The sequence below is a fragment of the Sapajus apella genome, unplaced genomic scaffold, assembly GCF_009761245.1.
Source record: "Sapajus apella isolate SASKATOON/1434 unplaced genomic scaffold, GSC_monkey_1.0 scaffold31, whole genome shotgun sequence".
NCBI classification, from domain to species: Eukaryota; Metazoa; Chordata; class Mammalia; order Primates; family Cebidae; genus Sapajus; species Sapajus apella.
The window spans coordinates 20,516,013-20,529,973 of NW_022436971.1; the positions used below are offsets into that span (position 1 = coordinate 20,516,013).

The 13,961-nt window shown below is 39.3% G+C and overlaps 1 non-coding gene across 1 annotated transcript; it reads right to left on the reverse strand.

The window, feature by feature from the left end:
- Positions 1-11,804: 11,804 nt before the first annotated feature.
- Positions 11,805-11,910, reverse strand: LOC116562151. The gene has a single exon (XR_004273802.1). It is a non-coding gene; the product is annotated as a U6 spliceosomal RNA (small nuclear RNA).
- Positions 11,911-13,961: the final 2,051 nt, after the last annotated feature.

Genomic DNA, 13,961 nt, shown 5'->3' on the forward strand with positions numbered 1-13,961 from the left:
TGTCAGGGACTCTCTGGCCCTCAGACACAGATTGGAGGCAGTACTGTTGACTTCCCTACTTTTGAGGTTTTGGAACTCAGACGGAGCCACGACTGGTTTCCTTGCTCCTCACTTTGCAGACAGCTTGGGACTTTACCCTGTGACCATGTTAGTCAAATCTTTTTAATATATTCTCCTTCATAGATACATATATCCTATTAGTTCTGTCCCTCTAGAGAACTCTGACAAATACAATAAGTTTAACATAAAAGTTACCATTCTAACCATTTTTAGGTGAAGAGTTCAATGAAATAAAGTACATTTAAATGGTGATACAACCATCATCACTATCCCACTTCAGAACGTTTTCATCTTCCCAGACTCAAACTTTGTGTGCATTAAACACATGTCCCCATTCCCCAAAGCACTCCCAGCCCTCTGAGGGCCAGCATTCTCCTTTCTGCCTCTGTACACTTGATGACTCTAGGTACCTTATATGAGAAGAATATTATACTACTTTTCTTTTTGAGACTGGCTCATTTTACTTAGGATATTGTCCTCAAGGTTCATCATGTTGTAGCATATAATTTCCTTTATTTTTTTAAGACTGATATCCCTGATACCTAATATGGATATGCCACATATTTTTAATCCCTATATTTCCTTTCCAGAGACAGCCCCTGGAACTGGAGCCATTCTCTTCAGGATTAGAATACCCCTTGCTCCCGCAGAGACTGAGGACTTGGTTGGGATGTGCATTATAAATGCCCCTTCATGGGTCCTTCCTGCACAAACAGGTTCTCCCCATTACTCCAGCTGCTCTGACCACAATCTCCATAGCTGTTCTCATTGTTCCTGATTTCCCAAAGCAAGGAAATGAGACTGATAGAAAGAAAAGCCTTTATTCTTGGTTGACTGTGATGGTACAATGACTGTAAAAATTGTGTTTGAAAAGACAAATTTCCATATAACTATCAGCTCTTGTGATGCCTCAAATAGTATTTGAAGCCTCAATAAATGGTTTTTATTTGGAGAGAGGGTATAAGGATTTTTGTATGATATTTCCCCCATTTTTTCAGTTTCGACTAATATTTGTTTAATGTTAAAATAAACAAAACTTTATTTTGAAGAGCCTTCCTGAAATTTTTGTCTGTATTCTGACCAAAGGGTGTCTCTGATTGAATTATTAAATTGAGGAGCAGAATTGATGTTGTGACACTAATCTGTAGTGGAAGCAGAGGATAGATTTTCTTTTATAACAGGCTTTTGCTTGTCAAAATGTGATACAATCAGATTTGACTTATTTATCCAGTTTTTGTTTCTACATGAAGAATTGTAGAAAGGTAAATGCCTTTCTCTAAGAAGTTTTAAAGCTAATTTAAAAGATTTTGTAAATGCAGAATCATTTCTTAAGGTATGCACCAGATCTCTCTGAAGATAACTTTAATGCGCTTGAATAGATTTCTATCATGCAATTTGACTATGTTTAAATCAGGATTCACGTGTGTGAAAATCATTTGCAAATTAAAAGTCTTACAAAAGCCGCAGTTTAACATTTTGAGATGTGACATAATAATTGAGAACTTAATATAGAGCAGGTGAAAAAGTTCATAGGCTGAAATGCACAATTAAGCTATTTGATATTTATTCATATTCTCATCATTTTTGTATTGAGATAATCATTTTCTTAATTTTAACTAATTTATTTATTTATTTATTTATCTTCGAGATGGAGACTTGCTCTGTCACCCAGGCTGGAGTGCAATGGCTCGATCTCAATTCACAGCAACCTCTGCCTCCTGGGTTTAAGCAATTCTCCTACCTTAGCCTCCCAAGTAGCTGGGATTACAGGTGCCCACCACCATGTCTTGCAAATTTTTGTATTTTTAGTACAGACTAGGTTTCACCATGTTGGCCATGCTGGTCTCAAACTCCTGACCTTGTGATCAGCCTGCATCAGCCTCCCAGTGTGCTGGGATTGCAGGCATGAGCCACGGCACCTGGCCAAGTCGGAATATTTATATTATGTTTTCATTGAATAATTTTTATTTTAACAATCTAGTTGCTCTTAACCATTGTCATCACATAGAAATACTTGAGAGTTTAGTTCTGTTGGGGACACCAAGGCTATGCCCTTCATCTGAGAGTTTTCAGGTGCTAATGTTCAACAGGTAGGAATTCCTGAATAAGTCAGTGAAATGAAATAAGAGTCTCAAATGTTCATGTTTTGTCCATTCCATCATTCAGAGTTTTAGATTGGTTTGCTCAGGATAAACTACTGTCAATTTGAGATGGAGTCTAAAGATGTGAAATAAGAAATGGTATAAAAAGATGGTCATCTATATAAGTTTATTCTGGACCTTCTTATCAGGAGTTGAATTATGTTGTTCTGTAAATAACTTTTAAATAAACATTTGTTTCTTTCAGTTTTAGATAAGAATTATTTTCTCTTGGAAGGAGAAATCCTTGAGTATTAAATAAATGCCAGTCAGCAATGCAAGCAGCTGCGTTCTCCAGAGTAAATCTCAGTGCTGATGGAGTGTGTGGCCTTGCACACATACACACAATCTCACAATCTTGTGGTCCGAGGCACCATCAATTTTGTTTCAAGTGATAATAATCACCGTATGATAGATAAAGCTCACCATTCAGAAAAAACAGAGAACGGACTTTTGGCATATGCTCCCATTTGAATGAACTTTAGGAATATGCTTCCCGTTAAAGCTGTGGCTCTTGTCATCAAAATATAAATTTTAAAAGTATAAATTCAAACTGAATGGTTTCCAAGAAGAGCACATTTATCTTCTACTATATGGAAATATGTGGAAAGTAGGATTTGAACAACATTCTTTGGGGCAGAAGACCCAAGAATTTTGATATACTTTGAATATATGCCCCCACCCAAATCTCATGTTCAATTGTAATCCCCAATTTTGGTGGTGGGCAGAGTGTCTGGTGGGAGGTGATTAGACTATAGGAACAATTTCTCATGCATGGTTCAGTACCATCAACTTTATACTGTCTTTGCAACAGCAAGTTCTTGTTGAATCTGCTGCTTTGAAAGTGTGTAGCATCTGCTTCCTTGCTTACTTGCTCCTGCTTTCACCATGTGATGAGCCTACTTCCTCTTTGCCTTCTGTTATGACTGTAAATTTTCTGAGGCCTCCCCAGAAGGTGTTGTAGACGCTGCTATGCTTCCTGTACAACCTGCAGAACCATGAACCTATAAAACCTCTTTTCTTTGTAAATCACCCAGTCTCAAGTATTCCTTTATAGCTATGCAAGAACTGCTTAATACAGAAAATTGGTACCAAGGAGTGGGGCATTGCTATAAAGATACCTGAAAATGTGGAAACAGCATTGGAATTGGTAGCAGGCAGAGGTTGGAAGAATCTGGGAGGCTCAGAAGAAGACAGGAAGATGAGTGAAAGTTTAGAACTTCCTAGAGGTTGGTTAAATGGTTGTGACCAAAATGCTGATAGTGATATAGACAGTAAGGGTTAAGCTGATGGGGTCTCAGATGGAAATGATAAACTTACTGGGAACTGGAGCCAAGGTCATTTTGTTACTCCTTAGCAAAGAAGTGGGCTGCACCATGCCCCTGCTCTGGGAATCTAATAAACTTTGAACTCAAAAGTGATGATTTAGGATATCTGGTAGAAGAAATTTAAAAGCAGAAAAATGTTCAAGAAGTGGCCTGGCTGCTCTTAGCAATTTATGTTCAGATATGAGAGCAAAGAAATGACTTTAAGCTAGATCTTATATTTAAAAGGGAAGCAGAAAGTACCAGTTTGAAGAATGTGTAGCCTGGAAAGCCTATTTTAAGGGGAGGAATTCGTGCAGGCTGCAGTAATGTGCATAAGCAAAAAGGAGCCAACTGCTAATAGCCAAGGCAATAAAGACAAGGCCTGGAAGGCACTGAGGAACATTTAGGGCAGCCTCTTCTATCAGAGATGCAGAGGCTTATGAGGATTGAATAGTCAGGCCCAGGGACCAGGACCTTGTGCAGCCTCAGGACACTTTTTCCTGTCTTCCAGATGTTTCACCTCCAGCTGTGGCTCAAAGGGGCCCAGGTGCAGCCCAGGCTGCTTATATTACTCCATTTTCATGTTGCTGATAAAGACATACCCGAGACCGGGTAACTTATAAAGAAAATTAGGTTTAATAGACTCATAGTTTTATGTGGCTGGGGAGTCCTCACAATCATGGCAGAAGGCGAAAGACATGCTTCATATGGTGGCTGAAAGAGAATGAGAGGCAAGTGAAAGGGGAAATCCCTTATAAAATCATCAGATTTCATGAGACTTATTCACTACCATGAGAACAGTATGGGGAAAACTGTTCCTATGTTTCAATGGTCTCCCACTGGGGCCCTTCCACAACACATGGGAATTATGGCAGCTACAATTCAATATAAGATTTGGGTGGGGACACAGCTAAACCATATCACTGCTACTTTGGAGAGTACAAGCCTTAAGCCTTGGCTTCCATGTAGTGTTAAACCTACAGTGCACAGAGTGCAGGAGTTAAGGCTTGTGAAACTGTCTTGATTTCAGAGGATGTACAGAAAAGCCTGGATGTTCTGGCACAAGACCCCTGCAGGGGTGAAGCCCTCATAGAGAAGCTCTGCTATAGCAGTGCATAAGGAAAATGTGGAGTTGGGGTTCCCACATAGAGTCTCCACTGGGGCACTTCCTAGTGAAGCTGTGAGTAGAGGACCACTCTCTACCAGACCACAGAATGGTAGAACCACCAACAGCTTGCACCCTGCAAGTAGAAATGTCACAGGCACTGAATGTCAGCCTGGGAGAGCAGCTATGGAGGCTGAACACTGCAAAACCATAGGGGTAGAACTACCCAAGACTTTGGGAGCCTACCCATTCCACCAGTGTACCCTGGATTTGGGGTATGGAGTCAAAGGAGATTATTTTGGACCTTCAGAGTACACTGTCTGCCCTGCTGGGTTTTAAACTTGCATGGACCCTGTAGCCCTTGTTTTTTTGTTTTGTTTTTCTGTTTTGTTTGTTTGTTTGGCTTTTTCCCTGTTGAAATGGGAGTATTTACCCAATGCCTATATTCCCATTGTATCTTGAAAATAACTAACATATTTCGTATTTCACAGGCTCATAGGCAGAGGGGACTAGCCTTGTCCCAGATAAAACTCTGGACTTTGGACTCTTAAGTTAATGCTGGAATGACTTAAGACTTTGGGAATTATTGGGAAGACATGGTTGTAGTTTGAAATGTGAAAAGAATATGAGATTTGGGAGGGACCCAAGGCAGAATTACATAGGATGACATAATTTGGATTAATGTCCCCACCCAAATCTTATACGGAAATGTAATCACCAATGTTAGAGGTGAGGCTTGGTGAGACATAACTGGATTGTGGGAGCAGTTTCTTATGAATGGTTTTGTATCATCCCCGTTGGTACCATCGTCACTGTAGTGAGTGAATTCCTGTTAGATCAGGATGTTTAAATCTATGTAGCACTTCCCCCCGACTGTTATGCTCCTGCTTTTGCCATGTGATATGCCTGTTCTTGCTTTGCCTTCTGCCATGATTGTAAGTTTCCTGAAGCCTCCCCAGAAGCTATGCAGATGCTTTTATGCTTCCTGTACAACCTGCAGAACTGTGAGCCAATGAAAACTATTTTCTTTAAGACTTGCCTAGTTTTACGTATTTCTTTATAGCAATGCAAGAATGGCCTAATTCAGACTTTACTTGTATTTTTTTTTTATTTTTTATTTTTCTCAAAAAATCTAGCTTTTGTTTAAGGGTGGAGGAAAATATGGTTCTGTGGTGCCATCTTGTCTTTTTAAACACACATGCAAGGGCCTCCTCCTGGGTTCAACCTGAATCTTCTCCTAGAATCGGGCACACAGGGAAGAACAAAACAGGCCCAGGCAGGCAAATCTGCCAGATGAGAAAGACATTATACAAATATACATCAAATAATTAACATTAGTGCAAAGAGTGACAAGCACCATGAAAAACAAACATGACTTTAGACCATATTGTTGATTAGTTAGATATTGTGAGCACTCAGAAGACATCAAAGGACCCCTTCAGGAGTTGGTATTAAACTCTATCAGTAGGTTTTGATTTTAGACTGCCAGCAAACTATCATTTTTTGTATTGTTATTACTGTTTTCATAAATCTCTTAATATATGTTTTAAGCCCTGACTTAACTATTCTTCTAGAAAATACTACTCAGTGCTTTCAGATCCCATCCTCATTTCTGGCTTTCAAGGTTAGAGTCACTTTCAGTCATTGAACAGCTGTTCACATAGATCATCAAAAATCCGTTCAGATTACTTCTGAATGGCATCTGAGAAAGCATCAAAGTAAAGGAGGCTTTCCCACTTTCAAAAGAAGAGAAAACTCTTCATCTACCAGAGATGTGTTTGTTGGGTACGTGTGGGGTCACAGGACCTCAATTCTGATGGCTTCCTTGCTTACTAGCTGGACTGGTTGACTGATTGCGGAGACAGAGGTGTTTGGAGGACATTCAGGAAACCAAAGAAGGTGGCATCTGATGCTGATGAAGTCTAGGATCGGTTTATAAAACTTCTCCCACCCCAAAGTGAAAACCTACCAAGGATGAGAAGGACAAAAGAGTTGAAGGAAAGGATATAGATAGATATTTGAGTTAAAGGCCTGTGTTGGTTAATATTGAGCGTCAACTTGATTGGACTGAAGGATGCAAAATATTCTGGATGTGTCTGTGAAGGTTTTGCCAAAGGACATTAACTTGTGAGTCAGTGGGCTGGGAAAGGCAGACCCACCTCCAATTTGAGTGAGCATCTATCTAATCAGCTGCCACTGCAGCCAAAATAAAATCAGGCCAAAGAATGTGGAAAGACTAGACTGGGTTAATCTTCTGGACTCCATCTGTCTCCCATGCTAGATGCTTTCTGGCCTCAAACATTGGACTCCAAGTTCTTCAGTTTTGGGTCTCACACTGGCTTCCTCGTTCCTCAGCTTGCAGACAGCCTATTGTGGGACCTCATCTTGTGTTCATGTGTCAGTACTCCTTAATAAACTCCCCTTTTTGTATAGATTTATTCTATTAGTTCTGCCCCTCTAGAGAACCTTGACCAATATGGAACCCAACCCACAGCAATTGCTGTATTTTACTTAATGAGCTAAAAACACTGGCTGTGCATTGGAACCATCTTTTGAGTTGAAAAACCTACAATACCTGGTCCACCCAAGACCAATTAAATCAATGACTATATAGGATCACAGGTATCCTTCATACAGAGAGGTAAGATCACAAGTAAGACATAAATGCATGCTTACAATGGAGGAAACTGACTCCCAAAGAAATTCAGATGTGGATAAGAAACCAGACTTGAAAGATAGGCTGGGCAACCCATTTACTGACTGAAGAATGGACATGTGATAATAATTTAAGGGATTCCATTGAAATGCACTGGGAACCCAGAAGAAATGAACTGGAGAGAAGAACTGTACCCTAACTTCACGTATGGGTGGACCTGAAATAAGGTAGCAGTGGAGATAAAGCAGAAAAGGGCTTGAAGAGAGCTCTTATTTCACATTTTTTAATGCTTGTTAATATAAACATGGGTAGAGAGGAATATGAATGAGAAAAGTCTAGGCTGATTACATGTTTCTTTCGGGGGAATTGAGTGGGCAATAGCGTCGTTCTCTAAGATGGGTGCTTTTTCACCTTATTCAGGAAAGGAAATTAAAGGATTAAGAAGTGGAAATGGATTCACTTTGGACGCAGTGTATGTGGGATACAGCAAATCTGGAAGTTAGGAGAAATCTGGAATGGAGAGATTTAGTGTGTTATTTTGCAAAAAACTGGTAGTTAAAGCTCCAGGAGTTGATAGGATCACTTAAGTTTTAAATAAAGATTGGAGAGCACAGAAGCTATGGTTACAAAGCAAGCACACCAAGATTTAAGTGATGGACGGAGGTAGATTACTGAAGTAGAATTGTAAATGGCTAGCATTTTGAGAACTGTATTTGTCAGAGTAATAATATATATTACATGTATAATTAAGTAGTTATATATATGAGAGTAATTATATATGTAATTAAGCAGTAACTCACATGATCACAAGGTACCACAACAGGCCTCCTGAGGAGCAAGGAGAGCCAGTCCAAGCCCCAAACTGAAGAACTTGGAGTCCAATGTTCGAGGGCAGGAAGCATCCAGCACAGGAGAAAGATGTAGGCTGGGAGCCTAGGCCAGTCTGGTCTTTCCACATTTTTCTGTCTGCTTTATATTCTATCTGTGCTGGCAGCTGAGTAGCATCCACCCAAGTTAAGGGTGGATCTGCCTTTCCCAGCTCACTGACTCAAACGTTAATCTCCTTTGACAACACTCTCACAGACACATCCAGGATCTTTGCATTCTTCAATCCAATAAAGTTGACACTCAGTATTAACCATCACAAGCACCAAGAACATTTTGTGATTTCAATACCTGTACTAGTAATAATTCAATCTTATTTAAAAAAAAAAAGGGAAAAGAGGGTCTTTAATTTTAAAACAGCTATACAACTAATTCAAAATTTCATTGAGCATTGACTATTTTCTCACAATCATATTTCTGGATGATCAAAGAGAGGACTCCAAATGCAGTTGCCCCTTTGCACTTAGTGAGTAATTGGATCTCTCCTGTGATTAAAACTCTCCATGGCATATGTGTTTCTCTGAGCCTTAGCATAAAGAACATAAGCTGATTTATAAAGCTTCCTTACCACCACAATCCAGAAACAACTGTTAGTAACACTGGAGTGAAAGCCAGATTCCAGGCTTTCTCAAAACCATATTGCTCCCTAGTGTGGATAAAAATCCCCCAGGAGCCCAGGAGGAGACACCATACTCAGCTGAGAATAAGGGGTGTGGGGGACATCCAGATGAAGGTTACTTTTATTGCATTTTATTCAAAAATAGGGGCATAGGCAGGATCTTGCTGACAGTTTTCCTGGAGGGGTTAGTTGTTATATAAGACACTCCTCTTTCTAAGAACAATTATTGAAAATGGATTTTCATCAGCTAAAACATCTATTCTTTTTACTCATTTATTCAATAAATATTTCTTGCATTTCTGCAATGTACCTACACCTGAACTAGATTTAAAAAACGTCTAGGATACATAGCTGTCATTCAAGGCCTGCTCTAATACTTGCATGTTTCAACTTTCATATTAATTCACATAGCATGTTTTATTTTGTTCCTTACAAATTATTCAGCACTAAAAATTAAAACATAAGTGTTTCTTACTTTCAAATTACCAAATATTTATGATATTTTATTCATTCATTCTTTGTTCTGAATTTAGTCAGACAAGTAAATTTTGTGAATTAATTTATTTAGTGGTCAAATCCTAAAATTCATTAAAAGAAGATCAATTACAATTTATCTTCCTCATTGCTTTTCTTATTCCATTATATGCTGCTGCTTATATCATTTTTTCTTAAAATGATATTTAAAGTTTTTATTTCTAAAAATATGAATAATAAATGCTCTTTTTAAAGAATTTAGACTATTCAAATAATTATAAAACTAAGCACTGAAAATACTTCTTATGATCTTTAAACACAATGATTTTTATTACCTGGTGATGCATACTCCTTCCATGTTTCTTTCCTACTTTTATTCATATAATATATGCTATTTTCCTTCTAAAGTGATTATAACATATACATAAATTTACCTCTTTCCTTTTAAAAGTATCATGTGCAACATCCCATGTCATTAATTTTCTACTTAAGTTCAATTGCTGCATAATGTTTGCATTATTGCATGTGTTAACTGTTTTCTAGAGAATTGTGAGACTCCTCTCTCCTCCTCCTCTCCCTCATAGGATTTTTCTTGTTTGGAAACCATATGTTCTGTTTACATTATGCCTATCCAGTCTATTTGATGGAGGCTGGGGTATAGTTGGAGCCTAATCAGAGATGTTTCTTTGCTTTTTCCTGTTGGATCTTCCTGGAGAAAAAATATTTTAATAACCTTGGCTGTTAAGGACACTGTGATAGAAGCTGTCTCTGGCTATAGATAAGTAGATCTAATACTAGTGTGAATATCTTTAGGGTTTAGAATCTAATGAGAAATAAAAAATACAAATCGGTGTGAGAATTGTGAGGGAATAAATTTCTGTTGTTTTCAACCACCATGTTTGTATTAATTCTTACAATAGTCACAGAGAATCAATGCAGGAAGTACAATCTTTTCCTTAGGATGTTGAAGTATAGATCTATCAGGTTTAAAAAAAAAAAAACAAAAAATACTTTTTTCAGTTCCTTATCTGCTGTGACTAAAAGCTGTTGTTTGCCAGTCAACCAGGAATCTGCATTCAATATAGAAATGAAGTCTCCGTTCCCACGTATTTGGGTACAAGTTGAGACTAGTGTGATTGACAAGACACCAGATCACTCATTGATTTCAGGTCACAGCCCATAACTCTAAAATAATCATAAATATTTAAAAATAAATATTTATTCACTATGGCACTATGTGGTTGAGTGGGTGGAATTCATGTATAATAAAAGGGTCTGCCTCCCCAGAATTGAGAATCTAACCAGAAAAGAGGAAAAAAGTAAGAAAAGCTATGTGTTTGCTACTGGATCATAAGGACCTCCAGGGCACGGCTTTGATTGTCTTTTATCCTTAGTATGTAGAAAAGTGTCCAATAAGCAGATATCATTCACAAGTTCACCTTGTCAATTACACGGTAATATGGTTAGTATTTATGTCCCCACCCAAATCTCATCATGAGTTGTAATTCCCATCATCTCCACATGTCAATGGAGAGACCAGGTGGAGGTAATTGAATCACGGAGGTGGCTCCCCATGCTATTCTTGTGATAGTGAGTGAGTTCTCACAAGATCTGATGGTTTTATATGGGGCTCTTCTCTCTTCACTGAGCACTTCTTCCTGATACTTTGTAAAGAAGGTGCTCACTTTCCCTTTTCCTTCTGCCATGATTGTAAGTTTCCTGAGGCCTCCCTAGCCATGCAGAACTGTGAATCAATTAAACCTCTTTCCTTTATAATTTACCCATTCGTGGGCAGTTTCTTATAGCAGTATGAAAATAGACTAATACACAAGCTGAGTTACAAAATGTGTGTAATATAGAAAATACCCAGTGAGGGAGGAAAGAGAGAGGTTCCAGTGACAGAGGGTCCCAGAGGCAGCAGGTCTCACTCAGAGTCCAGGAGGAAGAATGAGACCTCCTGGCCAGAGTCCGTAGGGGCAGCAACTTACGCTTCTTTTCTCTAAGCCACTGTCAGCTCTCGGCACTGAGAGGCTAATATGTTGAATGAGAGAGTCCCAGAAGAAATGGATACCTTGGAACCAGTAACACAAGAAATAAACAGTTGGGAAGATTTTCTGTATTCACTGCCAGACTGATCCTGCTGGGCTTGCAATTCACTCCTAATACCATTGTAGGGTGAACTGTACTCCCCAAAAGAAGATACATTCAAGTCCTAGCCCCAGTACCTGTGAATTAGCCTTATTTTGAAATAGCATCTTTGCAGATATAATCAAGATAAGGTGAGTTCATAATGAAGTACGATGGGTCTTAAGTTCAATATGACTGGCGTTCTTATTAGAGAAGGAGAAGCAACACAGGAAAAACATCTTGTGATGACAGAGGCAAAGACTGGAGAGATGCATTTTCAAGTCCAGGACAGCGAGAAACTGGAAACCTCCAGAAGCCAGGAGAGAAATGAGCAATGATCTACCTCTACAGCCTTCAGAGAGCACACAACCCTACCTACACCCTGATCTCAGAGTTCTTGCCTCCAGAACTGCAAGGATACATTTGCAGCCTTTTAAAATGGGGATGCCTCATGAACCTGCATGCCATCCTGTGCAGGGGCCATGGTAGTCTTCTTTGCATCATTCCAATTTTAGTCTTCATGCTGTGGAAATGAGCACCATTTGCATTGTTTAAAGCAACTCAGTTTGTTGAGTCTGGATAGGCAGCCACAGGAAACTAAGCTAGGTCCCAACATCCACGTAGACTGTGATGCACGCTCTTGTTCTTCCCACGTGAGCAAAGTGCCTCCCCTGCAGATCTCTCAAGGGGTGGTTATGTTCTGCCTGCAATTCTCATTACTACTGAGCTTAGAGGGAGGTAGAACACCTAGTAACTGTTCCCTCATTTCCTTTTCTGGCCACTGTTTCCTTCTCCTCTCTGAAAATCCCCAGCTCTGAATCTCATGTTGTCACATTGCCCTTTTCTTCCAATTACTGGGTTATTGCCCTATATTTTAAGACAGTTTTAGCTCGTGGACGATTCTATCAAGTTGTACATGGACTTAATTCCTCACAAATTTTAATATGTTTTTGGGTGAACCTTTTAACATCTGGGCCTTCAGATTTCCAGAACTCCTGTTTCTGAAAGAGCTTGTTCTTGGAGCCACCTTGGTTATTTGTTCTCACAGACATAGACTCAATAAATCCTTCCTATTTACCCAGCTCTCTCTGTTTTATATCCCTAACAAAGCTTTATCCTCACTGGGATTATCTGTATATTGATCTTACAACTTGTCACTACCCTTCACCTTCTTGATATTTGTGCTTCCCTCTTTACCCAGCCTACATTCTGTGGTTAATCAATACAAACCTCTTGCAAACACTCCTGACTCCTTTGCTCCTCTCCTCAACTTACTTTCGTGGCAAAACTACAACCCTGGTTGAATCCAACCTTCTGCTGATCAGATTTCTATATTTTTGTAGCTGAACATGTTGGGGGAAAATAAGCAAGTGCAGTGACCTGTTCTGAGGTGAGGTTCGTGATCACGGGCCTTCGTGCTGCTAAGCAGTGATGCATACCCACACCACTTCACATTGCTGGGTCAGACAACTTTTCACTGTCCTAGACTATGATTTCTCACTGCCTCCTTTCTCCTCAAACCTTTAGCACCCCCTCTCTACTTCTTATTCTCAACCTGATGTCTTCCTTACCGAGAAAACTGAAGCAGTCAGAAGGGAATGTCTTCATGCTCCTCTCACATCAACTTACGAACGTCTCTATCGACATATTCTGCCTTCCTGTGTGTTACCACAGATGAACGTCTATGCTCTTATCTAAAACCAGATTCTGCAACTGCACATCAAATCCCATCCACTCCTGCTTATGCAAAATCATCACCGTAACAATTCTTCTGCTTTCTCCTGCATTATCAGTGTTTTTTATTAATAATGGTTTATTTTCAATGGCTTAAAAACGTCATGTAATACTTCCTTCTGTCAAAACTTTTTTTCTTAACCTCACTTTCCCTGCATTCTATTTGTTCTCATTATCAGCGGAAATCACCAGCATTACCTGTGTTTGTGATGTCCATTCCTCTCATTCTGTCTCAACTATGCTTAGGTGAGTTTTTTTAAATGCAGAATAAATTTTCTCTTGAGTAACCAAAGATCACTACATGGCTAAATTCACTGAGCCACTATCAGATCTCATTTCACGGAAACTGCTAGCTGTATCTGGCACCTTTAGTCAAACCTCCTCCTCATCTTCACTTTTTTCAACCTACTGCAACAGCTGGACACAGAATTTTTCTCCTGACCTTGACCACATTTTCTCAGTAACCTTTGCTGATTCTGTCTTGGCTTCCTTTTCTCCTACTGCTGGGGTCCTCGGTACTCTGGGGCCCTTGGTCCTCTTCTCTGCACACACATGTTTGATAGTCTCATCTACTCTCATACCTTTAAGTTCTATCTTTATGCCTCTAACTTGCACACTTACATCTGCAGTCTAGACTTCCTTTCTGAACTTGCCTCAATACATACAACTCTGTACCTGGCATCTCACTTGTCTCATAAACATCTTAAACTTAACATGACATAAACTGAATCCATGATTTTCCCCCCAGAACAAACTCATTTCACATTTCACTTGCAAGCTTCCCTTTCTGTTGAAGATAATGTAATCCTTCTAGTTGGATTTGAGATATATATATATGAAACCAACTTAGAATCAT